The sequence below is a fragment of the Neophocaena asiaeorientalis genome, unplaced genomic scaffold (assembly GCF_003031525.2).
Source record: "Neophocaena asiaeorientalis asiaeorientalis breed wild unplaced genomic scaffold, Neophocaena_asiaeorientalis_V1.1 scaffold250, whole genome shotgun sequence".
Lineage (NCBI taxonomy): Eukaryota > Metazoa > Chordata > Mammalia > Artiodactyla > Phocoenidae > Neophocaena > Neophocaena asiaeorientalis.
The window spans coordinates 2,007,376-2,026,749 of NW_020172476.1; the positions used below are offsets into that span (position 1 = coordinate 2,007,376).

The 19,374-nt window shown below is 37.3% G+C and overlaps 1 pseudogene; it reads right to left on the reverse strand.

Moving 5' to 3' along the window:
- Positions 1–7,928: 7,928 nt before the first annotated feature.
- On the reverse strand, positions 7,929–12,669 carry LOC112395118 (U6 snRNA-associated Sm-like protein LSm5 pseudogene; annotated as a pseudogene).
- Between the last annotated feature and the right edge of the window lie 6,705 nt (positions 12,670–19,374).

The window sequence follows — 19,374 nt, forward strand, 5'->3', positions numbered from 1 at the left end:
TACAGTAAAAAGATACAAAGCAAAATCAGCAAAGGCAAAAGGCACACGGAGCCAAATCAAGAAGGAATGAATGACAAGCTTCCACGAGTCCTCTCCCAGTGGGTTCACACTGTATGTGCTTAATTCCTCTAGCAATGAATTTTGACAACACATGTGAAATGCCATCTACCAGGAAAGCTCACTAGAGCCTCAGTGCCTGGGGGTTTTATTGGGGACTGACTACTTAGGCACTTTCTGCCTGGCATATACCAAAATTCCAGACTCATAAAAAGAAAGCAGGTGTTCAACACAAACCATATTGCTTGTTCACTTAGTTGCAATGAGCCACTCTCAATTCTGAGAATGGTAGGGATTCTCCCAAAATCCAAGTTTAGGCACCAGTGAAGAGTCAACTTCACAAACAAGCCTATCTAAGGACAGCAGTCTCAGGTCTGTGTTAATCTTCTCTGCATACAGGGTATCTGTGGTCCAGAGACACCCTTTAAAGGCACTTTATCATAATTATATAATGGGCACTTAATATCCTAGTACTATGTGAGGCATACTAACAAAACAAAGAAACTGAGAGCATTGTTTCATTATCTAAAAGGAAAAAGTTAATTACATAAGAAAAAGAATATAGAAGAAGACAATCATTTATATAACCGAATTTACCTTCATTATTCTCACAATCTATAATTATATTTAATTCATCAATTATTGAAAATCCCCATGAATTTAAATCACCATGCCTACATGCATCTTATTATGTCCCAGAATACTCATAGTACACTGTCTTCAAATTTTCCTTTATAGAGCTTCCATGATGAATTAATGGGTTCTCTAATAAAATGAGTTTGTTTGTGGTACACTCCCAGAAACTAAGGAGAAGTGTTATTTGATGTATTAATACCAAACACTTAGTTATTATTAGAAACATTATTTCTTTTCATCTCTCTAGAAACCCTATGATATGTATATTCTATTATCCTTCGACAACAAATAATGTGAGGCCCAAAGAAGTAATATGATCAAGCTCATCTAGTAAGTAAAAAAATCCCTGGTGGTCCAGTGGTTAAGACTCTGAGCTTCCAAGCTTCTACTGCAGGGGGCGTGGGTTCGGTTTCTGGTGGGGGGACTAAGATCCCACTTGCCGCGTGGCTGAAAAAAAAAAGTAATGAGCTGACCAAGGCCTGAGTCTAAAGCGAATAGTTAAATAATTCTGATTTTTGTTTTTTTAATCTAAAAATTGGACAATAATGCCTATCTCCTGGGGGGCTTTCAGTAAAAATTGAAGAAGATTATATGTAAAATGCCTAATACGATGCTTTGGCATTTATCACACTATCAGTAAATAATGGTAGTTGTCATTTGTCTATTCCATAGTCACTGATAACACCTACTACCTAAACCCGTTTCCTAATGAACAGCCACTAAGTGGCCTCTTTGGGAGAATGAAAACAGTTTATAGGATACGGAAGCAGTAGGATTATATTTAGGGTTAAGATTTGGCTTAAGAACCACGCTTCACCACCAAGGTCATAATTTGAGGAGAAAAAGAAGAGGAAAAATAAAATTAAACAATGATTTTAAAGAGGGCAGTAATTTTTTCCTTATTTTTCCCAAAGTCTAAACAAGTAATAATTTAAATAGGTCAGACAGGAAAATGAGATATGAGAAAAAACTGCACTGTGCCTCAGGTTAGGTCCTGAAGGAGACTATTCATAAAATGGAGATTGTCTCCAATACTACTGAACCTTTTTGTTAGAGGACTTGATTAGCAGAAGAGTCTAGATAAGAAACCAACTTCTTTTTTTATCTCTTTTGGATTTAAAATAACAAAAACACAGGAAACTATTTAAAGGATTCCTGTTATTTCCAAGCTATGTGTTACAATCTGGCTCCCTACAAAAACAATCTCACATACATACGTCTTGGAAATTAGTTATATAACCATCTCTTGCACAAGTACACATATGCCGGACATAAAATCCCGTATTTCTGTTAGGATTTAATACTGGCTCAGAAAATATTTTTGGAATCCACACATACAAAGAATAATTACATCCTAGATCCAGTCAGTATAGAGTTTACATAGTTTCTTATTTGCTTTCTGTACACAAGAATTTAAATGTGTAGGTTTGTATGCCTATGTCCTAATAAATGACATTTGATAATTATGGAGCTAAAAATAAGCAATTATTTCAAATGGCCACTTGATGAGTAACCTAAAGTAAACAATCAAGAAAAATAAAATAAGCAAGATAGCTCTTAAAAGTGCCAATTATTGTCATAGCAGCAATGATGCTTTCACCAAATCCATCATTACTCCAGTTAATGACTGGTGAGTAAGAGTACAGATGACTTTTTCTTTGGTCCAGAAAACTCAGGACATTAACCAAGGAACTGACCATTAATCCCAGGTAATGTAAAGGCCAGCTTTCACAGGATCATTGCTCAAGCAATCTTCTATTCAAACATTAAGTGTAGTTCAGACTGTTAAATCTATAATAATTAAAAAATATTGGTGCATTTTTACAAAGAAGCCTGGCTTGGAGTCAGTTGATTTAATGTTGCCTTTTCTTAATACAGCATCTAATATCCTCAGTTGTACACCTGACATGTAACTTACAATGTCTGGGTCATAGATTTTTAGCTATTTCTTGTAAATTACTAATACCATATTCATCCACCATCTGAATTGACTGCAAATTATGTTAAAACAACAGATGTTTCATCAAAATCAAAAGGGATAATGAAAGAAATTATATACTTATAATTTTTAGAAATATGACTAAAAATAACCATGCAATAAACATTTAGAAGTGATCCCTGGAAATATAAATACCGTGCTAGTAAATACGAATATTTGCAATTAATAAGATGACTGGAAACAAAATTTAATTATAAGAATTGAATGTTGATATTCCAAAGAAAATGTTTTCATGGACAGGCTAAATGTCCAAGAATAGGAACTTTTCTGCTACCTGTATTTAAAGAAATAGTATTTAGCCATTAAAAATGATACTGCAAGTATATGCAGGACCATTTAGTTAATTAGCTAATTAATTGATAATTTTCAACTTAATTGGCTTAGAAGATGTTTGCTATATATCGTTAAGTAAGAATCTAGTGTAAGAAGAATGTGCATAATATGAATTATACAGGGAGACGAACCAACATATCAAGAGTATGTACGATATGAGAAAGAGGGAGGCAGGTAGGGAGCAGAAGAGAGGGACAGAGAGAGAAATGAACACCATCCGGAAAAAATAACCATGAAGGTGCGCACATCTCACAGTCTTCATTTCTGGGGTAAGGGAAGGAGTTACATGTTCTGTTTTGTTGTTTTTTATTATTACTTATCTCTTTCAAATTTCTTTATAATGAAGATGCACTGCTGTTTTAAATTAGACAAACGAACATAATTTTAGCCTCAAAAAGATCTATGCACTTGATAGTCGTCAAACAATAACTAAGAAATATCACATCTCTGAGGACACAGAGCAAACTTAACCCAGTTGAACTTTTCTACCACTGACCATTGCAGCCACTCTGCCCTGGACACCTGCCACTTCGTGATAAACATTAGTCAACCACTAACACTGCAGCACAAGAAAGAATAGACCATGGGTGTCCAGCTGTCACTGAGGACCCTTTGTGTTGGTGAAAGGTGAGATGCACGCCTTCCAGATCTGGAGAACTATTGGCATTACTATATAGGCAGGAGGTGCTGCTTAGTCCTACTGATACATTTCATTTAAACAAAGAAACAAAGACCACTAAATGGAAGACAGTGCCTCTTAATAATGTCCCTCTGGCATTAATAATGAGAACCACTTTTATCATGGGCTCACTACTAACACCAACAGTGAACAAGTTGCTTGTGGCTTACAGAGTTAAACAATTGTCCTAATGACACCCAGCCAGTAAGGGGCAGACAGAATTTGAATTCAGGAATTTCTAATTCTAAAAGTCTTACTTTTCCCATCCTTTTGGAATAGAAAGAATTGGAATTCCTCAGGGCCATTCTTCAAGCTATATCTCCTTTATGGACAAAGCACAAGTCTCACTGTTATTCTCAACAAATGAGAAAGTGTAACTTGGGTACTATTTGAGCAAAACTTGGGGAAAATAACTAGATGGCCTACAATAAGAGTATAATAAACAGAGGCATTCATATAATGAGTTATTATATCATGTAGTCATTAAATATGATTTTGAGTTTGCAATAACAGATATGTATTTGTTCCATTTTAATACTAATAGTTAACATTTCTTTTTGAAAACTAACCAGGTACTAGGCATGTCCTAAGCACTTTCCATGTATTACCTCTTTTAGGTCCCATAAACGTCCTATGAATTAGACCATTCAGCCTTATTGTACAGATGAGGTTAGTAATATACATAATTTCTCAGAGCTGGAAAACTGTTAGCCAGAATTTGAAATCAAGAAGTAATAAATGAGTGGGACAAAACATTGCCAATAAAGTATTATCAAAACTGCATTAAATGCATAAAATAAAGTCTGGGATGAAATATGCAAATATAATGATAATAGACGTCTCTGCATGGCAGGATTTTAAATATTTTCTCCATCTTCAATTCTTTCAAATATTTTCTCTTTTTCTACAATGAAAATATACTACTAGGTTGACTCATAAAAATATTCGCAGTTTTTATACAGTAAAAATGTACGGATGTTGCCGTTTTTGTATAGTTCAACCTAATTAACTTTATGATAAGAATCTTTCATTTATAAAAGAAGATGTGGTACATATATACAATGGAATATTACTCAGCCATTAAAAGGAATGAAATTGGGTCATTTGCAGAGATGTGGATGGACCTAGAGTCTGTCATACAGAGTGAAGTAAGCCAGAAAGAGAAAAACAAATATTGTATACTAACACACATATGTGGAATCTAGAAGAATGGTACAAATGAACCTATTTGTAGGGCAGGAAAAGAGATGGAGACGTAGAGAACAGACATGCGGACACAGGGTGGGAAGGGGAGGTTGGGACGAATTGGGAGATTAGGTTCAACATAAATACATTACCACGTGTAAAATAGCTAGCTAGTGGGAACCTGCTGTATAGCACAGGGAGCTCAGCTTGGTGCTCTGTGACAACCTAGATGGGTGGGATAGGGGGGTGGAAGGGAGGTCCAAGACGGAGGGGATATATGTATACATATAGCTGATTCACTTCATTGTACAGGAGAAACTAACACAACATTGTAAAGCAACTATACTCCAATAAAAAATTTAAAAAATAAAATAAAATAAAACCCCCAATTCCATTTGTTAGAAAAATAAAAAATACACATCTGAGCTCACTCAGACACTGATGTCTGCTATCTTAGTGACATGAGGTATTCAAGAAGAATGAGTCCCAGAGGAAGCAGCCCATGAGAATGGAAGCTTTCTACCCCACATTACTATTATTTGTTCTCTTTGAATTCCTCACGGTGCCTGGTCAGTGCTTTGTGCCAGGGACACTCAATCACCATTACACGTTGACAGATATTTGTACAGTGAATGATCCACATCTCAACTGGGCTAATTTCCTTAAGAGGTTATGGTATGGCCTCTCTGAATCCAGAGAGAGTCATGTTGGGCATTCTCCAGAGCCACTGCACTCTGAGATTTTTTGAGGGATAACAGCTGGAAGAGAATTTATTGAGGGATAACAGATGGAAGAGAATGAAGCTGCCTCTAATCAATTTATTCTGTCAATGCTGAATGACTCCCTCACGTTCCCAACCAAGTATACTGTCCACTGTCGTATTTATGCATGACTCAGTCTAACATCCTGCTGCTTAGTCTAACTACAAAATTATTGAACATGCTGACAGCCAGACTTATAATTAGTAAAGCAGTGGATCAGAGGGCATCAGAATGATGCTTACTGAGATACCTCATGTCACATACTTGCAATGATGAAATACATTTTGCATTAGTATGAAAATAACTTAAAAGATGTTCTTTCAATTCTAGAACAGGTAAGTGTGACTGAAGCTCTCTGTGAAATTTTATGGAAAGTATTTCGTCGGTTCCTAGAACATAGCATGTGTCTGACTAAACAGTGATTACTGGTGGTATTATGTTACTGTGATGTATGTATGTATCCACAGAGGTAATCTGTTAATAACAGTGATTATTATTTATCCAAGTGCCTCTGGAGTATGTAATCAGCTCTGCAAAACCACTTCATCTCAATCAAATTCTGTACATCTCTGTTCTTCAATCATTTTCCCATCCATCTTTCACAGGAAAGAAAGGATCATTAAGAGGTTTATCCAAAACTCATACAGGTATCCAGAGGCAGATCTAATACCTAAGCTGATTTTTTTCTCATCAGCAACATGCCTGAATATAACTCTAAAAGGTAATATTTATTACTTTGTTTGGAGAATGAGTCCAACCTGCAGCAATAACTTGTGAGCCAATCAAAATGCCATCATAGTTATGGTGGCAGCACATCAACTATTTGGTGATCAATTGCCTTGAACTCTTTCTTCCTTCCTTCCCTTTTCTCCCTCCCTCACTCCTTCCCTCTCTCCCTCCCTTCATTCCTTCCTTTTCTCTCTTCCTCTCTTCCTTGCTTTTCTCTTTTTCTTCCACTCTAAATACTTAGAAGTAGAATAGGTGTACTTATTGCCCTTCATTTCTGCTTTACATGATTTCCTTTTCTCTCCTTCTCTCTTCCTGGCTTTTCTCTCTTTCCTTTTCTCTCTTTCTCTCTTCCTTCCTTTTCTCTCTTCCTTGCTTTTCTCTCTTTCTTCCACTCTAAATACTTAGAAGTAGAATATGTGTACTCAATAAGTGCTGCTTCTGCTTTACACGATTTCCTTTTCTCTCCTTCTCTCTTCCTGGCTTTTCTCTCTTTCCTTTTCTCTCTTTCTCTCTTCCTTCCTTTTCTCTCTTCCTTGCTTTTCTCTCTTTCTTCCACTCTAAATACTTAGAAGTAGAATATGTGTACTTATTGCCCTTCATTTCTGCTTTGTATGATTTCTCTACATGCTCCCCTAAAAACACCATGTCCTTTGAATAGCATATCATATGACTATATGTCCGTAAATGCTTCTTTATTAAAGTCCTCTTATTTTCCCCTAGATAATTATCTTAATGGAGTCTGGCTGCTTCCATTCTAGCATTGATATGGCCATTTTACTGAAAGCATCCAGTAAGGTTTTTTAAAACTACATTTGATCATTTTACTCTTATGCTCTAAACCTTTAGTGGTTTTCCACTACCTTCAGGAAAAAAAAAATCTTATTATTCGTTTGTTTTAAAATCCAAAGTACCAAAGAATCAACATCGTGAAAATGACTATACTACCCAAAGCAATCTACAGATTCAGTGCAATCCCTATCAAGCTACCAATGGCATTTGTCACAGAACTAGAACAAAGAAATTCACAATTTGTATGGAAAAACAAAAGACCCCGAATAGCCAAAGCACTCTTGAGAAAGAAAAACGGAGCTGGAGGAATCAGGCTCCCAGACTTCAGACTATACTACAAAGCTACAGTAATCAAGACACTATGGTACTGGTACAAAAACAGAAATACAGATCAATGCAACAGGATTGAAATCTCAGATATAAACCCACACCCATATGGTCACCTTATTTTTGCTGAAGGAGGCAAGAATATACAATGGAGAAAAGACAGCCTCTTCAATAAGTGCTGCTGGAAAAACTGGACAGCTACATGTAAAAGAATGAAATTAGAACACTCCCTAACACCATACACAAAAATAAACTCAAAATGGATTAAAGGCCTAAATGTAGACACCATCAAACTCTTGCAGGAAAACATAGGCACAACACTCTATGACATAAATCACAGCAAGATCCTTTTTTTTTTTTAAGGTTAAAATAAAAATTCTATTTTGTTGTCATTATAAGACAAAACAGAATCTAGCATGTCAAGGAAATCTATTCATACTTCAGGTCCTTCTCCACCAGGAACCAGCATTGTTATTTCCATTTAACAAAATTTGATCTAATTTCGTAATTCTTCTTCCTTCTGGTGTGATTTGAAACTCAATGACATCTTCGAGTACCATATTGACAAAGTCATCAAATCCCATAAGTGTGCAAACAATCTCCTTATCACTCTTCATCACAATGTGAATCCTTGATCCTATACCCTTGTCCACAAGCTCTAGAGGGAGAAGCTGAGACGGGATGCTGGTTAGCCACCGTGGCTATGCCAGAAGTGGTCTCTGCCAGAAGTGGTCTCGCAAGATCCTTTTTGACCCACCTCCAAGAGGAACGGAAATAAAAACAAAAATAAACAAATGGGACCTAATGACACTTCAAAGCTTTTGCACAGCAAAGGAAACCATAAACAAGATGAAACACAACCCTCAGAATGGGAGAAAATATTTGCAAGTGAAGCAACTGACAGGATTAATCTCCAAAATTTACAAGCAGCTCATTCAGCTCAATATCAAAAAAACAAACAACCCAATCCACAAATGGGCAGAAGACCTAAATAGACATTTCTCCAAAGAAGATATACAGAATGCCAACAAACACATGAAAGAATGCTCAACACCACTAACCATTAGAGAAATGCAAATCAAAACTACAATGAGGTATCACCTCACACCAGTCAGAACGGCCATCATCAAAAAATGTACAAACAATAATTGCTGGAGAGGGTGTGGAGAAAAGAGAACCCTCTTGCACTGTTGGTGGGAATGTAAATTGATACAGCCACTATGGTGAACAGTACGGAAGTTCCTTATAAAACTAAAAATAGAACTACCATATGACCCAGCAATCCCACCACTGGGCGTATACCCTGAGAAAACCATAATTCAAAAAGAGTCATGTACCACAATGTTCATTGCAGCTCTATTTACAATAGCCAGGACATGGAAGCAACCTAATTGTCCATCAACAGACAAATGGATAAATAAGATGTGGCATGTATATAGAATGGAATATTACTCAGCCATAAAAAGAAACGAAATTGAGCTATTTGTAGTGAGGTGGATGAACCTAGACTGTGTCATACAGAGTGAAGTACGTCAGAAGGAGAAAAACAAATACCGTATGCTACCACCTATAATGGAATCTAAAAAAAAAGGTTCTGAAGAACCTCTGGGGAAGATAGGAATAAAGACACAGATGTAGAGAATGGACTTGAGGACACAGGAAGGGGGAAGGGCAAGCTGGGACAAAGTGAGAGAGTGGTATGGACTTATATATATTACCAAATGTAAAACAGATAGTTAGTGGGAAGCAGCCGCATAGCTCAGGGAGATCAGCTCGGTGCTTTGTGACCACCTAGAGGGGTGGGATAGGGAGGGCAGGAGGGAGACGCAAGAGGGAGGAGATATGGGGATATATGTAAATGTATAGCTGATTCATTACGTTATAAAGCAGAAACTAACACAACATTTTAAAGCAATTATACTCCAATAAAGATGTTAAAAAAAAAAAATCCAAAGTACCAGACCTTACTCTTTTCCAATTTTAAAAGAACCTCCTATTATTCATTCCAAACTAGCCACATTCCCCTCACAAGCTAGTTTCTGCCTCAGGAACTTTGCATGTGTTATTAGCTCTGGCTGGAACGCCCTGGCCTGGAACTTTGCTTTATTGGTTTCCTCATTTTCTTCTGGTTCCTACACAGATATCATGTTCTCAGAGAATCCTTCTCCAATGATCCCATGTTAATAGCTATCTACTTCTTGTCATTCCTTAACTTATTACACTACTTCATGTTTCTTCACAGCACTTAATGTACTTTTCATTATTTAGTTTATATTATGTACTTTTTTTCTCTTTTTGCCTTTGTTTTCTTCATTGAAATGGAAGGTCTATACAAGGTCAAGATGTATCTCTCTCTTGCTTAAAGATCCATCCCTCTTACCTAGAACGGCAACTGCCACACAGTAGATATTCAGTAGATATTTATTTATTGAATAATTTTTAAAAAATAGGTCAAAAATAATTATAGAAAATGTGACAAGTGGCTTTATTTTCTTCTGTGTAACTCGTTTAAAGCTTAAAGGCTGAGTTTCAAGCCTTAACATACAACTTTGACCTTTCTCTGATATAGTCCTCTAAGTCCATTACGAAGTTTCAGATTTCCTTTTTATCCAACTTTTGAAGAGGAAATTGTGAATACTTAATGCCTACTTCCTGTGTTTGCATAAAGAAGAAAGAATTCCCTAGATGGAAAGGAACCTGTAAGGTTTCTTTCACCAGAACTCTTCTCCCTGGGAGGAAGAATGACTTAGCTGATGAAGAGATAGAGAAAAGGAACATGGCCCCTGTAGCTCAGTACGCTGAGATTTCATTCAGGTGGACCCATCTTCTTCTCAGAAGTTTGTTTAACATTTTCTCTCCTACAGAGGCAGAGCCTGTCCCCAGGCATGGGGTAGAGACAGGAGTTGGGTTGGAACGGAGACGAGAACGATGTAGTCATATCTCTGACAGACTAAGTGTTTTTAGTTCAGGGGTGCAGGGTTTATATTAGGAAATCACACTTTGATTGCAGGTCAAGAAATATTCTCAGAATTAGTTTTATTAGCATTGAACCTGATATTTAATTTTTTACCTGTCTGACTCCTATGTTTGATTTTTCAACTGTTTCAGACCTCAGAGTGAGAAGAGGACAACAATTTATTTTTACTCCTAAAACCCAAACACATATGCTGATTCCCTCTATGCTACATTGTTCCTCACTATGTACACGGTCGCTTACTCAATATTTAATGAGAGCCTACTAAGGACAGTACCCTCTGAAATATCAAGGACAAAAAGATTAATAAAATATAGTATTGACCTCATGGAATTAGTATTCTAGTGGTTGCTCAAATTAACTCTAACTCTAATCGACCATACAACATATCCAGGGCACTCTAGCTTGAATGAATACGCAAAGTACAGAATTCTATTTTTTCAAAAGTTAGATGATTAATATTCTTTCCCATTTTACAGTACTTCACCTTATTACTCCAAGCCACATAGGTCAAGGATGATAATGTGATTCAAGCACCATTAAATCTTGATACTATTCTTTTATTTCAAAGGGGAAAAAAGTACATACACAATAAATAAGCATGAAGTAATCTAAAGCGGATATAAAGATATCAATCCCATCATAGAAGCCAGGAGACAAGTCATCAGTCAGACTTTAATCAGCAGCAATGAATGGGATGAAAAATGAACAGCATTCTGGGGGTAATCTTAAAGACTATACGCTTTTCTCCAAGATCACCTGTTTCTTCAGTGGCAACTGCGTCAGTGTTCCATTGTGTTTATAATGAACAAAAACAAAGGGAAACGGAAAAGGAGGCAGGGAGGAAGGAAGGGAAGACAGAAAGAAAGATTGGAGGAGAGAAACAAGAGGCCTAGAGGGAGTGTCTATCCAGTTTGCTTAACTGGGATATTTGTGAATGTAATGGCTTGGGGGTGGGGAGCCTGGGGAGGGGTGTTAAAGAAAGGCTATAGCATCCAGACAAGGCTTTGTAAGCCACAGTAAGAAATTTTGACTCTATTCAAGGAGAAAAGGAAGGCTGCCGAAAGATTTTATCTAGAAGAATGACGTATTCTAATTAGTGCGTGTAAAGATCAACTTGGCTGCAGCAAGAATACATTTGATGGAGCATGACTTCCATTTCCAGGATATTTTTATTCTAATACCTTATATGCTTTTCAAAGGTATGAAAAGAGAATGAATACGAAGGGGTAAGTGGTTTAGAAACAAGGCAAGTCCCAAGTTCCTACCCACGGAGGCATTGTTTTTTCCTAAGTGACAGGGCAGATTCTCAAGTGGCCAAGCCACTGGACAGACCTTCTCAGGAGATTCCTGAAGGCACAGAAAGCATGGAAGGATCCAGATGCTCATGCATCATGTTCCAGGAGTAGGACTGTGACAGCTTCTCACCCAACTTGACATAACATATCAAGATATATTCAAGAAGCCTAAACACCACTGGGAAAAGCATAACATGGTACACTGGAAGGAAAACTTGGCTGGGGAATTCTAGAAGACCTTTGTTTGAGTTCTAATATATGATTCCATTTTGAATACCTCTGTTCCATCCCATAGATGCCAGGTTGTGTCAACACGATGAGCTCTTTATGCAAACTAAGGATTCCTAAATATGGATTAGACAGAAGTGTTACCATGGTCTTATTATGTACGTATTGATTATGGGTAGCCATCCTACCACCATGATAGGAACAGTGTACTACTATGTGAGATTTGAGGGAGCTCCCAGGATATAGCTGCCATTCCAAACTGAGAATAGTAACACCCCAAAGGTACTCCAGACTACTAGTAGCCTGTGGAACAACCATCATGGTACCTCCAATATCACCTCATAAAATAGCTGGAACCAATCCCTCAGATAATTTGTCTACTCCATTCTAAGAGACTACCAGGAGCAATTTTACCAACCTCTAAAGGAATGTAGCTTACTTCTTAGACATCAGGGATTTATACATTTATTATGATACTTTCCCTGTAGATGGCCACAAATTGTCTCACTTCAAAAATTTTCCAAAAGGTAGATCTTGAATAAAGGACTCATTTCCTGAATCACACCAAGACACTGCACAAACCAGGTGTGACCCTGCCTCACATCCCTGTTTACACGGTGGCCATCGGAAGTTTGAACCCTCCTAGTTTTACGTCCTTCTGGTGCTTTGCGCATCTCTAATCTAACTCTTTCCCTCATTGTTTCCCTGTGTTTGTGCCACTATAACCTCCACTTATTTAAATACTCCTCCCTGTGATAAGCTACTAGAGTTGTAGGCTTTCCCAACGTTCTTGAAAGCACAGCAGGCTCTAGAAGTGAAGAGGAAGGTGAAGAAAGTAAGTCTTGGTTTGGGGGGGCACACCCATATAGTCTGCTTCTTTGCTTTGCTCCCTTCCCTCAAACCCCAAGTTTCTACTCTGGGAGGACAGGTCATGGCAATGAAGAGATTTCATGTTATAAATTTTGTGCTTAGAAGTTCTAGAGAAAATCACTGTGGTCACTCTTCATGTAACATCCTTGACTATATTTGTCAATTCTTCCATTGGTCAGATATCCCAGATCCCTTCAGTTTTCTTCAATTTTAAAGTCACTGTAACCTTTTAGCCAGTCTCTGATGGCTCTTTTTATGGATAAAAGATTCATTAACCTATAAAATAATAGCAAAGCTCAGATGGCTTGCTTTCTGCAAAATTATTAACCTGTACAAAAGATATTGAAATCCATTCCTAAAACTCTAAGACTAACATTCTGGGAATAAACATTTCAGTACTAAATATCTATATCAAATAACTTTCTGTGAGTCTCAAATAAAACAGATTGTGAATTTTTGCTTGTACCCTAGTGACCCAAGAAAATAAATTTAATAAAAGACCTGGTAGTGGTGTAAAACCCTTAGGGCAAAACCTACAAAATGAATTAAACATACCAAATTTCTCTTCACTGAAAAGGCAATTTGGGTATTACTCTACACTCTTTCCCTTACAGAAAGAAGAAGCAGTCATTACTATCAATAAGGTTGATTCTGAAGAAGTTTGAATATGAAACGTTTATCCCACTTATTGCATTTTATCCTCCATGGGTAATACGATTGATTCATTGCTGTAACTTGTGTTTCTAGTCAATTATACTCTCCAGTACTCTTGCCTTATGGCTGAACATCCAAGAAGAATAACTTTTTGAAGAAGAAACATTAAATAGCGCCCACTGAGGCTTGTTTTTCAAAATTCATTAAAAAGTAACTAATTTCTGATGCCATATACAAACTCTTAGAGAAATATATTCTAACAAACCACAGGACTGTGTGGCTAAAATACCACTTTTTTTGTTTTTTTCATTTATTTATTTTTATTTTTGGCTGCATTGGGTCTTTCTTCATTGCTGTGCACAGGCTTTCTCTAGTTGCATCGAGCGGGGGCCATTCTTCATTGCAGTGCAGGGCTTCTCATTGCAGTGGGTTCTCTTCTTGTGGAGCACAGGCTCTAGGATCATGGGCTCAGTAGTTGTGGCTTGCAGGCTCTAGAGCACCGGCTCAGTAGTTGTGGCACGTGGGTTTAGTTACTCCTCGGCATGTGGGATCTTCCCAGGCCAGGGCTCAAACCTGTGTCCCCTGCATTGGCAGGTGGATTCTTAATCACTGTGCCACCAGGGAAGGCCCTAAAATACCACTTTTATACTAAATGAAAAATCATAATGCAAGCCATGAAAGTAGAGCTGCCTACCTGGGATTTCTGAGAAGTGGTTGCTTTGGTTGCTGTAAGAGTAAATGATCTCTGAAATAAGATACTATATTTGGGTTATTCATCCCATTTCTCTCTTCCTCTAACATTTTTAGATTGCACGCAATGCTTCTGATCAAAGGGCAGAGGAAATGCACTCACTGGATTTAAACAACTCTGTTCTCATTCCCAAAATCTCAAATATGGCATATGAGATAGCTGTTCTGTAACATCAGTTAAAGCAGAGGAACAAAGAATGCTAATGTAACTAAATTCCTATGCTTGATCCACAAAGCTTGAGCACTAAGAAAAATCAAAATGTATTAAAATGAAGATGCTGATGACTAGCCAGGTATAACTGGAATTTTGCAGAATTACATTCCATACCTGAATGTCAACGTAAAAGGAAGCCGTCCATATCAAAGGTAAGGCATAAAAGAAGGTATAATATTCTATAATAATGATGTTTATGAATGTTGAAAATAAAGCATTATTTTACATCTGTATATCTTACAACCTGATCTAGATTACAATTTCCTTGATAACACAGATCATCCCTTACATGTCTTTTATCCTTTTATTGTACTACCTGTCCCATAGCAATTGGTCAGTAAAATATCATTTTTCCTAAGACTGGTAAAGCTATCTTACACTAACAAAGAATTTTAGAGCCAGGGACTTCCCCGGCAGTCCAGTGGTTAAGACTCTGCGCTTCCATTGCAGGGGGCACAGGTTCGATCCCTGGTCGGGGAACTAAAGATCCCGCAAGTGGTGTGGCGTGGTCAATAAATAAATAAATAAAATGAAGGAGTCACTTTGAAAAAGAAAAAGAATTTTAGAGCCAGAAGATATCCGGGAAAACAATTAACACTAATGTCACCTTCATAGATGTGCAAATTGTGACTCAGAATAGCTCCTCACTTTCTCAAGGTCAAACACTAGACTATCATAGATGAAGGACTAGAATCAGGGTTTCCATTTCCCGACCCGTTGTTCTTTCCAATGCAGTCTATCCAATCTCATCAGTATATATGAAATAATTACACTGAGAAATTATAATGTCACCTTGCATAATGTAAATATTATGGCTTCAACAAATATCTTTTGAGGCTATACAATGTGCCAGCTGCTATGGAGAGAGCAATGAGTAGGACAAACTCCCCTCTCTAAAGAAGCTGACAGTATGACAGAGATGATAATCTATATATAAATAATTGTTTCCATTGCCTAAGGGATAAAGCAATGTTCCCTAAGACAGCATAAAAGAATGGCCAAAACAATCTTTTTAAACAAATGAACAAAATTGGAGGACTTGAACTTTCTGGTTTCAAAACTTACTACAAAGCTATGGTAATCAAGACAGTGTGGTACTTGCAAAGGATAGACATAGACCACTGGCAAAGAGTTAAGAATTCAGAAATAAACTTTACATTTATGGTCAATTGATTTGTAAACAAGATGCTAAGGCAGTTTAATAGGGAAAAATAGTTATTACCACAAATCATGCTGGTACAATTAGATATCCACATTCTCAAGATGAATTTAGACCTTTATTTCAAACTGTACGCAAACATTAAGTCAAAATGAATCATAGAGCTAAATGTAAGTGCTAAAACTCTAAAACTCCTAAAAGAAAACATAGGAGCTGATCTGTGTATCAGAGTTAGGCAAAGATTTCTTATATATGACACCAAGAGCACAAGCAACCTAAGAAAAGAACTGACAAATCAGATGTTATCAAAATTAGTAACTGCTGCACTTCAAAAGATATCATCAAGCAAGCAAAAAGACAGGCCACAGATTGGGGGAAAATATATGCAAAACACATATCCAATAAGGAACATGTATCCAGAATATGTAAAAATAAAATCTTAAAACTTAAATCTTAAAACTCAAATTACCCAGTTAAAAAAATGGACAGTAAATCTGAATAAATATTTCATCAATGAAGGCACACAAAGAGTCAGGAAGCATTCAAATAGTCTCAACATCATTACATTATTAGAGAATGCAAATTTATTTTATTTTATTATTATGTTTTTTTTTTTTTTTGCAGTACGCGGGCCTCTCACTGTCGTGGCCTCTCCCGTTGTGGAGCACAGGCTCTGGACGCGCAGGATCAGCGGCCATGGCTCACGGGCCCAGCCGCTCCAGCATGTGGGATCTTCCCGGACCGGGGCACGAACTCGTGTCCCCTGCATCGGCAGGCGGACTCTCAACCACTGCGCCACCAGGGAAGCCCCAAATTTAAACTACAAAGAGATATAACTTCATGCCCACTAAGATGGCTATAACCAAAAAGACAGACAAAAAATGTTGTCAAGGTTGTGGAGAAACTGTAACCCTCATATACTGCAGATGAGAATGTAAAATGGTTAGAGCCATTTTGGAAAACAGTTTGGCAGTTTCTCAGAATGTTAAATGTAGAGTTACCTTATGCCAGCTCCCATTATATCTTATACATATTGCCACCCACATACTCAATTAATTGTGTTTAATTTATCTGCTTATGTTCCTGTCTACTCATTAGACTATAAGCTTTCTAGGAACAAAGGTATATATCTCATTTATTTTTGTTTCTGTTCTCAGTGTTTAGTACATACAGTAGCTTTTCAATAAATATTTGTTGAATTAAAACCTATACAGTAAGGTGTAATGAATCCAAGGAAGTCAGTAAGAAATACCTTCAGTGAAGGCACAGAGACTCAACAGCTTTGCTTGGGAAGATCAAGAATTATTCAGATAACTGAAGCAGCAATCCAGACTGAGGGGCAACTATGGCTTATCTACATATGGAGGAATTGTGTTGGAAATTTACAAACAGAGAAACAGCTTCTCATTGTAAAGAGACTTGTGCAGAAAAAGCTTGTCCAACTTCAAAAAGTAATTCAGAAGAGTGTGTCAGGAAGGCGAATACAAATACAAGACACAGTTTGGAACAAACCTATTAAGATGAAGTAAGAAAGAAGAGTTTTAAAAAATGAAATGATAATAATACAAAAAAAAGAGACTTATCTTTCCTTTCATGAAGCACCAAATGAAAGAATGATTGCAGGGCTGCTTGTCCTTTGTTGTGTCATTTGGAGGTAGTATTGTTATCATTTCACCTTTTTTTGCAACATTCAATCAAGAAATACAGGGAGCCCAAAATTTTCATCTTAACTGCAAGGAAACTGAAGACTAGAGAGAGAAAATTTTTTATCCAATGTGACTCAGCAACTCAGTGACAGAACTTAAGTATCAACCTAGGACCTTGGGTTCTTGGTCCAGGACTTTCTCTTCTTAATTTTATTATACTCTTACTGTTACTATATTTTTTCCATTCTTCTTATTATAAGTGTGTGTGTATGTGTGTGTGTGTGTGTGTTTGGAAATATGGAGGTGAGGAGTGGGGCAGAGCCATGGCAGCAGCTTGCCACGTAAAGTTGTGATGTTTAATAATAGTAATGGTTAAAGTGTATTATTAAGTGTTTATTTGGCATAAAGCACTGTGCTAAGTATTTTATACATGTAATTTCTGTTGATTATCTCAGCCTCCTAAGAATTTATCTATGAAAAAACTGAGGCTCAGGAAAGTTAAGAAAACTGTTTAATGTCATCTAACTAGTAAGAGATAGTGTCTGGGGCTACATGACTCAGAAGTCCATGCTGCTACATGCCATATTATACTGCGATCCATTCCTCTCAATCTACTGCTCAGCGTCTACTGCTTTTGTTTTTTGTTTTTTTGTTTTTTTTTGTTTTTTTGCAGTACACGGGTCTCTCACTGTTGTGGCCTCTCCCGCTGTGGAGCACAGGCTCCAGATGCACAGGCTCAGCGGCCATGGCTCACGGGCCCAGCCGCTCCAGCATGTGGGATCCTCCCGGACCGGGGCACAAACCTGTGTCCCCTGCACGGGCAGGTGGACTCTCAACCACTGTGCCACCAGGGAAGCCCATGCTGCTTTTGTTTTAAGTCATCATTTGGTTTATAAATATTCTTTTTAATGCTATTTCTCATATTTCTGTAGTGAAAGTAATGAATACATCAGAGAATAATATTAATAAACACCTCTCATTGCAGTTACTTAATTGGTAGCATTTAATATGAATTCTTGAATAGTTTTGCTATTGGACTTTTTCTTATAAAACTGTAAAAAAAATTAGTGTTTTTAAAACAGCTATAGCAATATATATTCAAATATAAATTGGCATACTAATTAAAATATGTCATTTATGGTTTTTCTAGAGAGTAATTATGTTGTACTTCTAAAACAGAAGCTAAAAAAGAATCCACAGAATATATCAAATTCATTAATTTGAAGGACACTTAAATGAGAAGGTTTGATTATGTCGCTGAGAAACTTAAGTTTACCTTTATGGGATGAGAAAAAAAGAAAAAAAGCGCTCTCTAAGCCAATTAAGAGTACAAACATAATTTCAGGGCAAATGTTCAACATAACACTTGAGAATAAAATGTTTCCTGATAAGAATTAATGGGCTAGTTACAAGTGATTCTTATCAAGTACAACAAATGTATCATTATACTGTCTGGATCCTCCAAGCCTTTTCTCTCCTAGCCCCACCCTCAGCCTCTAAACCATGTAACCATCACAACAGACAAGCTGATGTCTGCACCCTTATTTTTCACTTACTCTTGTAGTACTTGTCTGAGCTTTACTTGATATAGCCAAATTCTTACCTATTTACCCATTCTTTCATGTAGAGCCTTACCATAATTAAGGGTTGGGGGGGCTGGCACTGCTTTATAATCTACAAACAAGGCGTCCCTACTTGATTACCATCCAGATTCTCTCTTTAGTGCTATTATCTCATATAAAGGCAGAGAAGTTTCTTTCTTTGTTCATCTTTCCCCCAAAGTCTGAATTTTAGGAGGCACTTCAGTCACAATTATACTTATTCTTTAAGACAGTCTCAGATAGTAGGTCCATTAAGAAATCCACTTGTCGGGGCTTCCCTGGTGGCGCAGTGGTTGAGAGTCCGCCTTCCGATGCAGGGGACGCGGGTTCGTGCCCCGGTCCGGGAAAATCCCACGTGGGTCGGCCCGTGAGCCATGGCCGCTGAGCCTGCGCGTCCAGAGCCTGTGCTCTGCAATGGGAGAGGCCCGCGTACCGAAAAAAAAAAAAAAAAAAAAAAAAAAAAACCCATTTCAAAATTATATCAG